The 14556-nt window shown below is 52.0% G+C and overlaps 1 protein-coding gene across 4 annotated transcripts in view; it reads left to right on the top strand.

The window, feature by feature from the left end:
- The first annotated feature begins 9660 nt into the window (after positions 1–9660).
- TJAP1 (tight junction associated protein 1) overlaps positions 9661–14556 on the top strand; it is a 45262-nt gene continuing 40366 nt past the window's right edge. For 2 of the 4 annotated variants that reach the window (XM_068407585.1, XM_068407616.1), the window contains exons 1-2: positions 9661–9799; positions 10850–10924. The gene's annotated coding sequence lies outside the window, so the exon portion shown is untranslated. Of the gene's footprint in view, positions 9800–9975; positions 10012–10337; positions 10579–10849; positions 10925–14556 lie in introns of those variants that run through there. The other 2 variants (XM_068407605.1, XM_068407595.1) reach the window with 2 other exon arrangements.

The following is a 14556-nucleotide window of genomic DNA, read 5'->3' as shown; positions in this document are numbered from 1 at the left end:
CTCCTTCAGTCACTGCTGCTCTAGGACCTGGGAGGATACACCTTTCTCCTCTGATCCCCACAACACCCTGCCTTGCACTTTTTGCTCTGCTAGTCATGGTTAGAGGCCAAGTTTTTACTGGCGGCACCTCCAACGTTGAGTGTAGGCTGCTCAGCCTCACCCTCACCTCCTCCTTGAAATCCTGCTGCCTACACCAACTGTCTCAGATACGACACTACCTCCCACAACATCCTCACCTGCTCTCGCACTTCTCTGCTGGGATCTGCCCTGGTCCTTACTGCGCTGTGCTGCAATGCCATTGCACAACAGTGTCTGGGTGCTCTTAAACCTTACGTGGTTAAATGCACCTAAGAAAACCCTCTGGATGCTGTGTCTGCGTTTTAACGGGCAGGTACGAGGGTGCTTGCAGAGGGGTCCCTGCACACGTTGATATCTGTAAGTATCTGTGTCCACAACACAAGTGCTGCAGGAGAGGGAGAGGGGATTAGGTTGCAGTCAGTGGAGTGGGACACGTGGCTCTCCCCATGCCGCTTCTCTCAGAGGTGAGAGCTGTGGTGCGGAGCGAGGGCCATCCAGGCGGAAGAGGTGAAGTTGGTTGCTGGAGATCTGAACACCGAGGCAGGGGAACAGAGAACAGAAACCAGGGTGGGATTTCAGAGAGGGGGAAATGGGTGTATTTGAGGAAATGGGGTTTGGGGTTTGAGTTTTGAGATTTGGTTTTGCGTGTGAGTATCACAGACTGAAGCAGGCAGGGATGGGTGGGAGTAAAAAAGGTGGGTACAGAGGAGGGGGAAGGGACCAGAAGGGAACCCCAAGCACCGTGGATGCTGGGTGCGTTCCTTCCTCAGCACTGAACTGCTCCTATCCCGTCCCCAGGCACACTCCTGAGTCCAATGCTTGCTCTGGCAGTCCCTGGGCTGCCCAGGGTGATTCAAGCAGAGCAACTCTATTTGCGGACCCAAGAAATAGATGCTGAAGAGGGGATTCCTGTGCTTGGCTTAGACCCTGCTCTACTAGGCTCTGATCCCTGCCGTGCCATCCCTAGAGGCGTCTCAGATGGAACAGCTGCTGGGTCAGAATTAGGAAGGATTTTTTCCTAGCCATAAGAGTCCCTCCATTGCTTTTTCCTCCAGTGATGGAAATCCCACAAAGCAGGGACCTGGAGTGGGAACAGGAACAGCCTGTCTCCACGGTCTCCCCCTTCTGACATGTGCCAGCTGCAGGCTCCCTCCCCTGCTGTCCTTCCAACCACCGTCACCGGTCCCAGCCAGAGGGAGGAATTACCTGTCAAAACCAGCTGAAGCTGATTCCCTTTCTTCCAGCGTCTGGAACCTGCACCTTGGAGGCAACCAGACATCAGGGGCGAGGAGCAGATGCTGGGCTGAGGGAACAGGTGATGTCGCCTCTTCTCCTCCACTGAGGAGCCTTCCCCGCAGCAAGGAGAGAAAGCAGCTCTTCCCTGTGCAGAAGCCTGGAGACACTCTCCCCTTCCTGCCCACTCTAATCCCTTGAGGGAAGCAGAGGAGCGGCACAAACCAGCTGGAGAAAGACCACAAACACTTCTGAGCTGCCAACTCAAATGATCATCTTCTCCAACAGCTCTCACTCCAGGTCACCCTCTCCGCCTTACGCACTGCACCAGCCTGGGGTCTCTGGGTTAAAACAAATGTTCTCCCCCATCCCACCCCCCTTACTTTTCCCATTCCACCCCAGCCCACAACAAACATCAGCAGCTCGCTGGCCCTGCAGCCATGTAACCCAACCCCGGCCATTGTTCTCTGTTCCCCAAGGTCTATATTTGACTCTGTGGCAGCACCGTGGCTGCGCGCGTGTGTGTGTGTGTGCACTCACTGCACACGCACGCTCCGTTATTTGTTCAGACCCTCATTCCCTAGATGCCCGGGATTGCTTAGAAATAGCTTCCATGGGCAGTAGGTGTTTGTGCCTGCAGCCGGGAAGTGGAGGGGGTGGGCGAAAGAGAAGCAGGGAGAGGGTGAAGGTCGAAGGTGCAAAACCTCCTGGCTCTTCCCTCCCAATTTGCACCATTTCGGTGACCTGCCACCCTGCAGAGCGTGGCTGGGTCGACAGACGGCAATGCATACACTCAACAGTGGGACTGGCGGCAGATCTGGGGAATGATGGAGAAAAGGCCAAGCTGTGGTCTTGGTGAATCCATGCTGCGTCGCCCTGCCCTAAGTTTTGCTCTTTGGTTGGCAAAAGTGCAGTTCAGCCTCCAAAAGCCCTTCAAACCTTCCTAGGTCTGGTGGCTGAGGCCACCAGAAATGGCACAGGGGAGGGAAGGACCTAATTCCTTTAGCCTGGTGGCTCTGCAAGGGGTGCCTCAGTGTATGGGAGCTGCCCTGGGATTCACCCTCTGCTGTTTCAGTACTGCATTAAGGGTAGACACTCTGGGCTACCCTGGGATGTATTTTGTGTTTTCCCAAAGCCTCCAGGAATGTTGCCCAAGCCCAGTGTCACATTCCCCGTGACCCCAGAGTCCCTGGGAACACTGCCTAGGATCAGCAGGAGTCTCTCTTATTTGCATCCTTTGTGGCCTGCCAGGATATCCAGCAAAATGGGAAATAAGTGCCGTCAAAATGAGTGACAGGAAGGATTGCCTTTATCCTAAACATTGATGATCTGGGGAACACGTTGCCGCTGGGTAACAAGGAAAGGCATTAATTTCAAAAATGGCTAGACATTTATATAGATAGTGAGAATAAATAGAAATGAACTCCAGAGAGCTATAAAACCTCCTGCTCCAGGGCACTGAAGATGAGCTCGAGGCCATGGGGTAAGGAGCAGCTTTCCACAAGGTCAGGTTCTTCAGTAGTTTTGCTCAGAGGAATGCTTGAACCTTCCCCTCAGCTGTGCGGACCCAGCCCTGGGAGAGGAAGGACGCTGGGCATGAGGAGGCACCATTCACACATGCCCACTAGACAGAGGGGTGGCCCAGTGCACGTTTCCCACCACCAAGGCCAAGGGGGGATGGACTATATGGATGCTCCGGTGGTGCCTGTGAAATGTCCTGGAGATGCGATTCCTGGGTGTTCAGAGCCATGTGTCAGCCTCCCTCCAAGCCCCTCACCACTATCCCGCCTCTGCTCCAAGACAGCTGCAGGGAGTCCCTCATCATCAGGGCTGCTGCTTCCTGATGGGGGTCTGAACCCTGCACTGGCCTCCAGGCAGCTGCTCTGTTGGGACTAGCTAAAATCTGACTGTCTGCTGGGCTGCTGAAGTAAAACATCCTCCGAGTGTGGGAGAGTGCGTGTGTCATTGTAATGGACTTGAGTTCAGTACCCGTCAGCCTCCAAACCTGCTGTGAGGAGGTGGAAAAGCAAGCTTAAGTCACTCATTTTGAGATACAGATTCCCTGAGTCCACCCTCAGTACTTCTATCCAAGATAAGACAGAGCCACTGGTGGGGGGGGGGGGGGGCGGGGGGGAAGATTAAATCCTGGAGGCAAAATGAGTTAGACTTGAAGAGGGAGGGAAAGAGACAGAGGTATATATAGAGGGCAGCTAGAGAAAAGATGTCTTATCTTGAGCCCCCACAGCTCAAAAGACTGAGTCATCCCCCTTGAAAAAACCCCCATGAGTTCATTGAGAAGGTGTAGGATCTTGTTTTGCCCTGTGATTTCTGGCTTCCCTCTGCATGTGTGTGTGACAGCTACTGTCAGGGCTCTCCCAAGGGCACAGAATTCAGGGGCTGTACTCATTCCCTGCCGCCTGCCTCCCACTGCCAGGAGGAGGTTTGGAAGTACCGGAGCAGGAAGGAGATGTCTGCCAGGCCTTCCCTTTGCTGGCACACACCTGTGGGTGCCTCGAAGCCCACCTCCAGCCATGTCATCTCCCTTTCCCTTTCCAGCTGGCAGTTCTAGCAATTAAACCTCTTAATCTCACCGTGAGCATACAAGCATTTAACGGGAGTCTCTTGAAGCAAATGTTTTGAGCTTCCTCAGTGCTTGCCTCTGAGCTTGCTCCTGGGTATTTACAGAGGTTGGCATATCTTGGCGTTTGCAGCGAAACCTGGCAGGAGAGCTTGTTGCAATGAATTTCAAGGTCATTTCACAAAACTATGGCCTGTGCTTAGAAAGGCTTGAACCCTGGGTACAGAGGAGGGGAGTCTGTAATTAGCAGCCCCAGGTGATGTGGACGAGTGTTGTGGGGGGAGGCTAATTGCAGACTGACTGGCTCCTTGGCCTTCAGCAGCTCCCATGAAGCAGGGGAGCAGTGTGCTCAGCCAAGCACCAAGCGTGTCCTAGGGAAAGGTAATTCCTCCCCAGCCTGCCTGGACTCGTCCCTATAAACAACGAGAGCTGCGCGGGGAGAGCAGTGCTGCAGATTTCACAAAAAAAAAGGTCTCTGTAAGCTGGAGACACGCGCCAGGCACACAGAAGGGCTCCTCCAGAGACGACACAGCCACGTGCCTCTACCTGAAAGAGCCTGCGAGTCTCTGCTCTGCCCTCGGAGGGCTTGAGGGATCAGCTCCTTCCCCCTATTTGTGCACCCTGGTGAAGTGCAGTCCCCGACACTCCAATGTGCAGTGATCTCCTGTCACACACGGGTGAGCACTCAGCCCCAAACCCGAATGAAGCCCCATTTGCCTGTGCACGCTGGGGAGAGCCAGCGTCATCACGCCTAATCCCACCGCCACCTCCCCGCATGCTCCGGTGAGACATCCCCCCTCGTCCTCTCCACATACTTTTAACTCGGTTCATTTCAAACACTTTATTAGCATGACAAGCTAAACAAGTTTTGACAAAAGGGAAGGGAGGCAGAGCCCCTTGAGTCTCAGTCTGAGGCTGACACCATGACTCCAGCCTTTGCTTCCCGTGGGGTTTTGCCTTGCATTGGAGCAGCCGTCCTGCCCCTGGGGCACATGTGCTGTTTCCCCCTGCTCCTCCACCAGGCTAAATCGCTGGCGTGGGAGGATGACTGCCCTTCAGTCTCTGTTGCACGGCAGCAGCCATGCTGGATTTAGAACCCGTTGGGGCGAAGGCTTTACAGGGAGCATTGGCAGGGCTCGGGGAGGCTGCGGGAGGAGAAATTGTGCAGTGCTGGGGCAGCTCTTCCTGCAGGGAGCTCGCCCCAGGGAGAAGTGGTAACTGTGGTATGGGTCCCAGCTGAGAACCGGCTTTTTCTGGCAGAATACCCTGTATAAGGCCACAGCTTGGTGCCTGGTCCCTTGCAGAGCCCTGGAGCCATGCAGAATAAGAGTTGGAGGCACCTGTGCAGGCCTCAGTGCAAGAGCCAGCATCGGTTCACCAGGCGAGCGTGGCGTAGAGCCAGTGAGCAGAGAGGTGAGGGGGATGCCACAACCCAATACTTGAGGCCAGAAGACCCCAATTTCTGCTGCCTGCCCCCAGGAGTGATGCAGCTGGCGCAAAGTGAGTGCAGAGAGTACAAATCCACCGCTGCCAGGCTCTGCACTCCCTGCCCCACGACGAAAGACTGCACTAGGGAGACAGGGCAAGAGGTGAGAGCCAGCTGTTGCTGCACTGTTTTATGGCTAGTTAGAAATGGCCAGTAGGGGTCACTGATATCTATTTATTTTATTTTATTTTTTTTACGTATGCATTTATAAAAATACAAAATATGCATAGGCAGCAATTGTAACGGGGAAGTATCGATGTGCAACGTATTCATCGCGTATACAGGTCGGGGGAAAGTGCCCCTACATACATCTGAAATACCAGTGTGAGCTGTGCATCCCCCTCTGCTCAAACCCCCCGATGGCATGAAACCACCAAGCTGTGCCGAGTGCCAGGGTGCTGCAACGGTGGGTTTCTGTCGTTGTTCTCCAGTTCTGCGTTCATCCTCCATCCATTGGCAGAGACGCTTTGAGAGAGATTCAAGACATTCAGAGATCCAAGCCTTGGGGGCAGGATATTGTGTCTGCTTGTCTTTCTGTGCAGTGCCCAGCACAAATACATCCCAACCACGATGGGTGCCTTGAGGCAGTCCCATAAGACAAACAGCACTTTGGGTTGAGATAGGTCAGCACAGTTCTGTTCTTCAGCTGCTGTTACTGGGGATCCTGATGGCAAAGTGTCTGCCTGTGAAAAAACTCCAGGAGTTTTTTGAGGGTTGCGTCTTCATGTCAAAATTGAGTCCCAGCCCTCACTCTTATGTAGCGGGATGGATTGAATTATACACATGGGTGTTGTTAGCAACTGTTTTACTGGTGGGTTATATTTTTCTGGTAGGTGCATGCTCCAGGCATACTGGCAGGATGCGACTGGCCATCCAATTCTGCATCCACAGACTTGTTTGGCTGTCCCAGGCTGGCTGTGCTTCACTGTTCTTACTGTTCCTGAGATGTTGTTGGTTTTGGGTGCTGGGCTCCTCTGGTACTGGCATATCCCAGAGTGCAAGCTCTGCTCAAAATATGTCTTGTTTTTTTTTTTGTTTTGGTGAGCTCAATCCATCCATGAAACCTCTTCTGCCTGTTTTTCCAGCTGAGGTCTAGTGGGGAAACCTCTGAAGTCAGAGCAGTAGCAGAGGAGGCGAGTGTTTCCTAAGTGTCCCTTCAGGACTGCAGCATCCAAGCAGGAGGAAATGGAACTTCATGCAACTCTCAGGCATGTGACAGCCTCCGAGCCATCCACCAGGCCGTGGTCCAGCACCTGCCATCTTCTCAGCTTGACCTGGGTTGGTGGGGAACTTGGGAGGACCAAGCCTGCACTGCCTTCTTCTGGTGGGGAGACGCTACTTCTGGTGTCTCCTTCTTCACCAGTCAAGACTACAGGCACTTTAGAGGGATTTGTCCCTCCACGGGGTGGCACCTGCCCCTCCAGGGGTTCCTTTTATACAGCTACAGGGGTCTATATAAAGTGCTGCCAGATGGAAAGTATTTTGAAGAGATTCCTCCCTGCTCTTCACCAAGGGTCATAAATTCAGCTGGTATTTGAGAGAATCTCAAATGTACTTCCAGAACTGTTTGCTGAGGGCTTTACATCCGCCAGAGGCCCCTTAAAATAAAAGGATTATTGGGAGTCAAGTTTTAGATTACCTTGTGCTTGTTAATTGAACTTCAGAGGCTTTAGCGAGCAACTGGCTCTAGCAGGGAGCAGCACTTTGGTATTAATGGTGTTACATAAATGAATATAATGTAACCTAACGTCATGCTTCCGCATCATGTCACATCTCTGGGCTCAGGGCAGTAGTGAGTCCAGCTCCCAAGCATACCGGATACAGGAAAGGGCAGGGTGGATGTGTGTGGAGAGGGGGAGAGGGATTGGGAATCAAGGCCTTTGGGAGCTGAGGAAAGAGTGTTTTTTGGCATTCAGAGCAGGTGACTGGTGTTCAGGCATCCCGAGTTCAATTCCTGTCTCCCTTTAGCTGTTTGACCTTGGGATCTGATTTTGAGAAGAGTTGAGTTTAATGGAAGCAGTAAATGCCGAGACCACCTGAAAATCAAACTGTCTCCTTCCTGTGGGGCTTATTTCACCAAGACAGGCAAAAAGCTTCATGATCCTACCCTGACTGGTCACCAAAAGAAAGCAAAGGACTCTAATCATTGCAGCCATCAGTGCGCACCCATGGAAACCTGAACAGACCACAACTGTGAAGGCTCCAAGGCAGCAAGGCCCAGTGGAAACGAGAAACCTCATCAGCTATGAAAATTTCATCAGCTGGCGCTGTGGAAGCAAGAATCTGGAAGTGCAGAGCAGATGGGCAGCCTGGACTCTTGGAGCCATTGTCCTTTTGCTTGTTATCTGACTCCGGCACAGGGAGGATTTGGAGAATTTATGGGGGCACAAGTATCGAAGGCTTTCTTGAAATATCCCTGGCTGACGTGTGGCATGGTGCAGACAGAACTTGCTGGGTGCGCAGCAGACGTTTTTGCACAATATTCCCAAGGTCATGGAAGTGGGGTCCTGCTGACCACCTGTCTTTTATTGTGTAAGAATGGACTACTCGGGCAGAGTTTGCAGTGCTGCGAACCTGGTACTACCTGAATGCAAATCTGAAGGCTTTGTAAATGTAGTACATTGAGGAACATGATCCAAATACTATCAGGACTTTTCTTGACTGTGCAAATTTCCTCTAAACTAGCTCCATGATTTAACAAGTGAATAACCAATTCAGGAGATGTTTGTGAAAGAAACAAAAATAGGGAAGGGGAAGCAGAGGGTGAGTAAGTCGGTGCACCAGGCACGAGAGGCAATGGACAAGGTACCTGTGTGAGCTCAGAGTGGAATAAATGGGGCAATTTGGTTCAAAATTAAAATGTATTGACTTCTTGAAGTCCCAAGGCTAGAACAACAGAGTGCAAGATCTTGCAAATAAAGACACATTACCAAATTGTGTCCAGGTTTGACTTGCTCTTGTCCGCCATTGACTGGTACATGATGTCCTCAGTTCCTCTCCTTTAAGAAGCAGGCAATTGTCCTTGGGGGTTTTAGGTGGATTTTTCCATTTACTACTCTCCCCCTCTCCCTCCTTCTCTACCTGGCCCCACAGATGGGGTTATACTTCCCTAGTGACAGGCTGTGGTATGCCCCAGACTGTCAGGATGTTTCTCAGAAACTGACGCACATAACAAGGGGAAGGAGCTGATCCTGGACACTGGCTCCCAGTGAATTGTCCTGGCTGGCAAAGACCTGAAGAGAGCAGATCACCTGCAGTTCCTGTGAGCCCACTGTGGGGTCCTGAGCGCACCCACAGGCTCTAATTGCCGTGACCAGCCTATACTACTTTTTTCTTTCATCTTCATCAACCCAGGGGTTGAGCTGCTTCTTTTCAAGGTCTGCTCTCAACTGCATAACCTCGGAGGTAGCCTGTGAGGCGACCAGGGGCTGCAGCCTGGCTTCTCTGTTGGAGCCTCCAGAAGCAAACGCAGGGCAGGGGCAGGTTCTGCACCCTTTTCGAGGCAGGCGAGAGGCCTCTGCCCAAGCCAGGCAGCGACAGGCAGCTGAACGGCCTCTTGACGCATCCCGTGTCCTTCAACACGTTTGAAGGCATCTCGGCCCTGCCAGTTTCCTACCCGAGGGCACACGGGTCCCGGTTTGTTGGGCTATCCCTGTGCCGTGCCCTCGGCGGTACGCTTCGAGCCGGCTCGTCTCACCAGGGAGATTCATCGAATATGAACGTCCACAGACAGCCCCGTGGCGTGACCGCGTCCCCACGGGTCCCCACGGCAGGGCCGTGCACAGGCCTCACGGGAGCCTGCTCCCACCGGGGAGCACGGGGGGAGCCCTCCCCACGGGGCCGTTCCGGGAAGTAGCTCAAACAGCCCGGCAGAGCTTCCATCCCCCCGCCCCCCCCGTCCCGAAGCTGCCATCCGCCGCTTGCTACCTTGGCCCGGGACTCCACCAGACCGGAGAGGGTAAGCGGGCCCGGCCGGCCCGGCGGCAGGCTGAGCCCGCTGGCAGCGCCGTTAGGGCAGCACCACCCGCCTCGACCCTCCTGAGGGCACCGGCACCGCCCCCCCCCCGCACTGGCACTTGGGTTCGCTCGTTCTGCCCCCCCCCGCGCGGCCCCGTTGGTTTGGCCCCGTCGCCCCTCTCCCCCGCCCCGCCCCTCGCGTTGCCGCGGTGACGGGGGAGACGCACCGCCCTCCCGCCGCGCCTGGCTCCGCCCCCTCCCGGGCTGCCCGATGACGCAGCTGCGTTGCGGCGTGGGGATTCCGCCGGATTACCCGGCGTGCCCCGCGGCAAAATGGCGGCCTGAAGCGAGAGCGTGGGGCCGGGCCGAGCGGGGGCAAAGTTTGGGGCGGGCTCGAGGCGGGGCCGAACCGGGGCCGAACCGGCCGCAAAGTCACTGGGACCCTGGGCGGAGCCGAGCCCGACCGGGTCAGAGCCGGGCTGGGGCCCCGGGGGCTGGGAGCGGGGAAGGCGACCGCCTGGGGACTGAGCCCGGGCCCGGGCGGGGCCCCGCGCGCCCCCGGGCCTCGCCGGCTTTCCCGGGCGGGCTTCGGGACGGCGTCCTGCGAGTGGGGGGCTCTCCCTGTCCCCGTGTGTGGCCCGGGGCCGGGAGGAGTTGTAGAGTCCCCCGAGGACAGCGGGTCCGGGCGGGTCGCACCGTGGGCAGGGGGAGTCAGCCGGGCGGGGCGGGCGGCCTGTGGGGGCCGGGTGCGGGAGGGCGGTTAGGGCCATAGCCTCGGCCCCGGGGAAGGGGCTGTCCCCGTGGGGGAGGGCGGTAGTGCCACCGCCTCGGCCACCAGGGCATGGGGGAGCTCTGCCTCCCGGGGGGACACCTGTGGCGGGGAGCAGAGCAGGCACGGAAGCGGCAGGCCAAACCGGGACCGCGCAGGGTGTAGCGTTGTCTGGGTGATGGAGAGGCAGGTGGTGTGGGGGATGAAAAAGCAGTATCTGTGCAGGGAGCGTTGCTGGAGTAGGAGCTGCAAAGTGGAACAAGTCTGGGCCAGCATGTGTGTGTTAAAGAACCAGAGTATAACTGACAGAGGCAGAGCTGGAAAGGAGGGAGCAGCACTCCCCTGGTGCCAAACCTGACAGAAGGGAATGGGAAATTCTCTCCCAGCCTGGACACCCTCTCTAGTGCAAGGGATGCTTGCTACTATACAATTAGGGAGCAGCCCCGGGGAACACGGGAAGACTTTAAAGAAAAACAGGTGAATAATAAATACTGAACTGCATCTGGCTCTGGGCTTGAGCACACAGCACAGAGCAGAGTAAAAGATTGAGTGCTAATAAACGGTTTTTATGGTGGGCAGGAGATTGCATTGGTAGGCATCAGGGTGTGCAAATGCTATGCAAGGCTGAGGATGACCTAGATTTGAGAGATGCCAGGTGGAAGTTGTCCACTGAAAAGAATCATCCATCAAATGTAGATAGTTCTGTTCCAGGGAAAGCTTTTTAGAGGTATGCATCTCTGTTTTACAGATTCAGAGAAGGAACTGGGATAAAGGGCCTACGTATGAGGAAGCAATGAATCCTTGTTGAAGCATCAGACAGCAGGTAAGAAAGCCAGGAATGAGCTGATGCTGAGTCAGACTGTGTTCTTTCAGCCCACTACTTGAATTTTTTGAGAATATGTGAACCACGTACCTGAAAAACTGTCCCCCTCTGCGGTGTTCTCTGGATCATAGTAGGCCTACATTGCCTGAATTGAGAGGCCAGGGCCGTCAATGACATGGGAGTGACCCTGAAAAATTCAGTAAGAACCCCTGGGAAGAAAAGTTCAATTAAAGATGTAAGCCAATGCTCTTTACATGCCATCCAGAGAAGCAGTCAAGTCTATTCTGTCAGTGCTGAAGTAGCTGTGTTCTCTATGTAATCACAAGAGGTCTGCCCAGCCAGAATCCCAATGAAATCCTTTCTGATGATCCTGCTTTTGCAATAATTGCAATGCCAAAGTTAGGTAATTCTAGTGGTCCTCTGTTCTGTTATGTTTTTGCTTCCAGCACATTGTTTTTTCTACTCGTATTTTAACTCGTCCTCTGATGGGTGATGCAGCTGTACCACTGGCCTTTCTGTCCTCTCCTGAACTCACCGTTGAGATCCAGTTTAGAGGGGCAGCTGTTTGGTACCCAGCAGCTGGTCCTTTGATCATACCTTTCAGTTACTTGTCAAATCACTTGTAGTACAACTCCTTTCTCTTTTCTTCACTTCTTAGTGAATCACTGCAGAAAGCATATGCATCCCAACAGCGCTTTGCATACAGTGTGTTTCAGCTTCTGGATGGTAAATCGGCATTTAAGCCATAAGGTCTTAGCTGTGGTATCAGAAACTTTTGGCTTTTCATTCCTTCCCAGGCACCCAGTGCTCTTGAAATCATGGGAATGCATTTCAGTAGGGCCAGCAGAGTTCCAAAGTGCAGCCCGTGGCTATCTTCATCTTTAATATTAACAAGGCATCGGGTTAGGAGGGGACGGGTTACGTGCCGAGACCTGTTGCCTCCTCAAACCAGCTTTCTGAACCAAAGATGACCTTGCATTCTTTTCCAGTCTGTTTCAAGCAGTTTGTTGGCTGCTGCTAAGTCACTTGCTTTGCATCTTTCTGAATTCTTATCTCTGCCATCCACTCTAAGTACAATCATGTGGTGTAGGATGTAGGGGAAATAGACTATAGCTTTGAAAGAGGTGTAGTCCTTTGCAAGTCTGCCCCCTTTTTGTCCCAGAGCAGGACAAATAGTCAGATGAGGCGAGTGATATTTTTATCAACGTGACAGTGTTAATAATACCAGAGCTGGCTTGGAGAAAGGGTTTGTGGCACCAGGTGTGGCATATAAAGTGCTTTTAAAAAGGTGAAGAAAGCCAAGCTGTTTGAACAATAGCAAAATAAACAAGTTTCAGTAAAATGTGACTGTATTTTTTGCTAGTTATTTGGAGTAGACTTGATGCTTATGAGTTCTGGATTTTATGTTTTATGGAGGAGCTACTGAAAACTGGACTCTCAGATTTCCATGTGTCACCACACCTACAGCATAGTCCCAAGAAATAGTTCTGGAGGTTAGATCATAATGAATTAACCATGTTGTGTCCTCGTTAGCAAGGGCCTAGCTTTTACAGCACAGTGTGACAAGAATAATGTAGTAGTGGCTAATAACCCTCTCCCTTTCATGTTGCTGGGAGAAATACAACATGTAAGGGTCTCAAATGAGTCTGCATGTGATACACATTGAGGGCAGGATTCCTCTGCTAAGAAATGAGGATCTGGCTTGATGCCTTTTTGGCTCATCTCTGCCCTTTTGACTGGGGTTGTCAGGAACTGGAATTGTCATAATAGAGAAAATTTTCTTAACTGTTTGACTTGGTTGATGCTTTGCGAGTAAATTTAAGGTCCTGAAGCTGGGTACATTCATCTCCTTACTTGAAGGCTTTGGTTGGGAAGATATCCTGGTTCTGTATGACACCTTGAGCTATGGAGAGAAGAGTGCTTGTGGCATTTGTGCTAGCTGTGTGTGTTTCAAGTCGCTAGGAACTGGATAAGTATGATCCTCTCTGAAATTCATTTTACACAGGACTGCAAAAGAGCTATGTGCGTAATCTATGCAAACAGGGCTAATGCCTTAGGGTATGAAATCGTAGGTCCTGTTTCCCTGCCAGTTCCACTACCTGAGGGCGTTTTCCTTGGATCTGAGTTGGCTGGGTCTGTAATTGTAGTAGGAAGAATGTTACTTTTTTAAAGTTGAAGTACCTTTACAGCTGGTTAGAGGGGAAGGGTGGCACTGTGGTCAGAATTCTGAACTGCAATGTAGGATACCTGATTTCCACCACAGATTTATTGTGTGAACGTGTTCAGATCATTATTGTTTCTTGTTCTTCATTCTTTGGTTGCAAAATACGATTAATGCCCACCTTACTGGGGGTTTGAGGAAGAGTCCATAATTGTCTATAAGATGCTTGGATACTGTGGTGTTTAATGCTTTAGTAAAGCTCGGTGGAGAGATGAAAAGGATATTTCAAGCCATGACTACAAAATTAAGTAGACCCCCGTGTGATCCAATGTCGTGCATATTCTGTAGCATGGTGAAATTGCTATAGAGTGGAAGTCAGGCCCTGCCTTGTTTAAGGCAAGTGGGCACTCTGAGACCCCCCCTTTTCTTCCCTTCCCAGGAGCTATTTGCTTGTTTTCGTGGCTTATAATGCCTTATCTGGCTGAATCTTTTTGACTTAAATTAATCTTCTCTCTTTTTTGCCCCCTTGTTTGTTCCAGACTCGGAAATTGTTCTCTTCATTGTCAGGATGTTCATGTATGGTCTTATTGCTAATATGCTCAGACAGAGAGGGCCAAGAGCAGCAGCTTGCAGGCTGTCTCATATTTGGAATGACATGAGCCACCCTCTCCGGAGTGTCCTCCTGGGAGCTATGTTTAGGAAGGAAATGGTGTGGAAGGCTGTGTAGGAGTGTGAGAATAGCATTGCAGTGGTTGGAATGCAGGATAAGCATCACTTGGGTGGGCTCAGTTTTCCTCTGCTTTTTAACAATGCTGAGTGCCAAGCCTGAGGAAGACTGCTGCACAGAGGTGAAGGAGCTGGAATGTATTCTTCAGTTGAGGTGAACGCAATTCAGTGAAACTGATAGGCATCAAACTGAATAATGATTTTAAAGTATTTTCACATGATGTCTAATCTGTGGAAATTCACCACCACATAATAGCACTGAGGCTAAGAGCTGAGCAGGATTCAGAAAAGATCAAGCACTTATGAGTAGAAATGTTCAGACTTGCTTTAGCTAAAGAACTTGTTTTAGAAGGTGTCTTTTTCAGACATAACCCAATCTCTTAACAGGTAAAGGTTTGAAGAAAGGGCAGTTTGTTCCATAATTGTCCACTGGGGCTTCTTGCTCCATCTTCTAAACCACCTTATATTGGGCTGTGTCAGAGGCAAGGTATTGAATCACACTGATTTGCTATGTCAGGTTGCCTACTAACCTTTCTTTTTTGTGATAACTGCATTAGGGAAAAAAACCCTACCAACCAAAAAACAAACCCACAAAGCACTCTTGTTGCTCTGATTAGGCCTGGTAGTTGAGGATTTTAAGCTGGTGGAAAGCAGGGTCCTTGGAAAGATAGTGCAGTCCATAGATGAGAAGTGTCTTATTCATGAATGTGAAGACATGTAAGTATTGTTTCGTCATGCCAAGTGG

The sequence above is a fragment of the Nyctibius grandis genome, chromosome 1, assembly GCF_013368605.1.
Source record: "Nyctibius grandis isolate bNycGra1 chromosome 1, bNycGra1.pri, whole genome shotgun sequence".
Lineage (NCBI taxonomy): Eukaryota > Metazoa > Chordata > Aves > Nyctibiiformes > Nyctibiidae > Nyctibius > Nyctibius grandis.
This window is presented reverse-complemented; position numbering and strand designations above follow the sequence as displayed.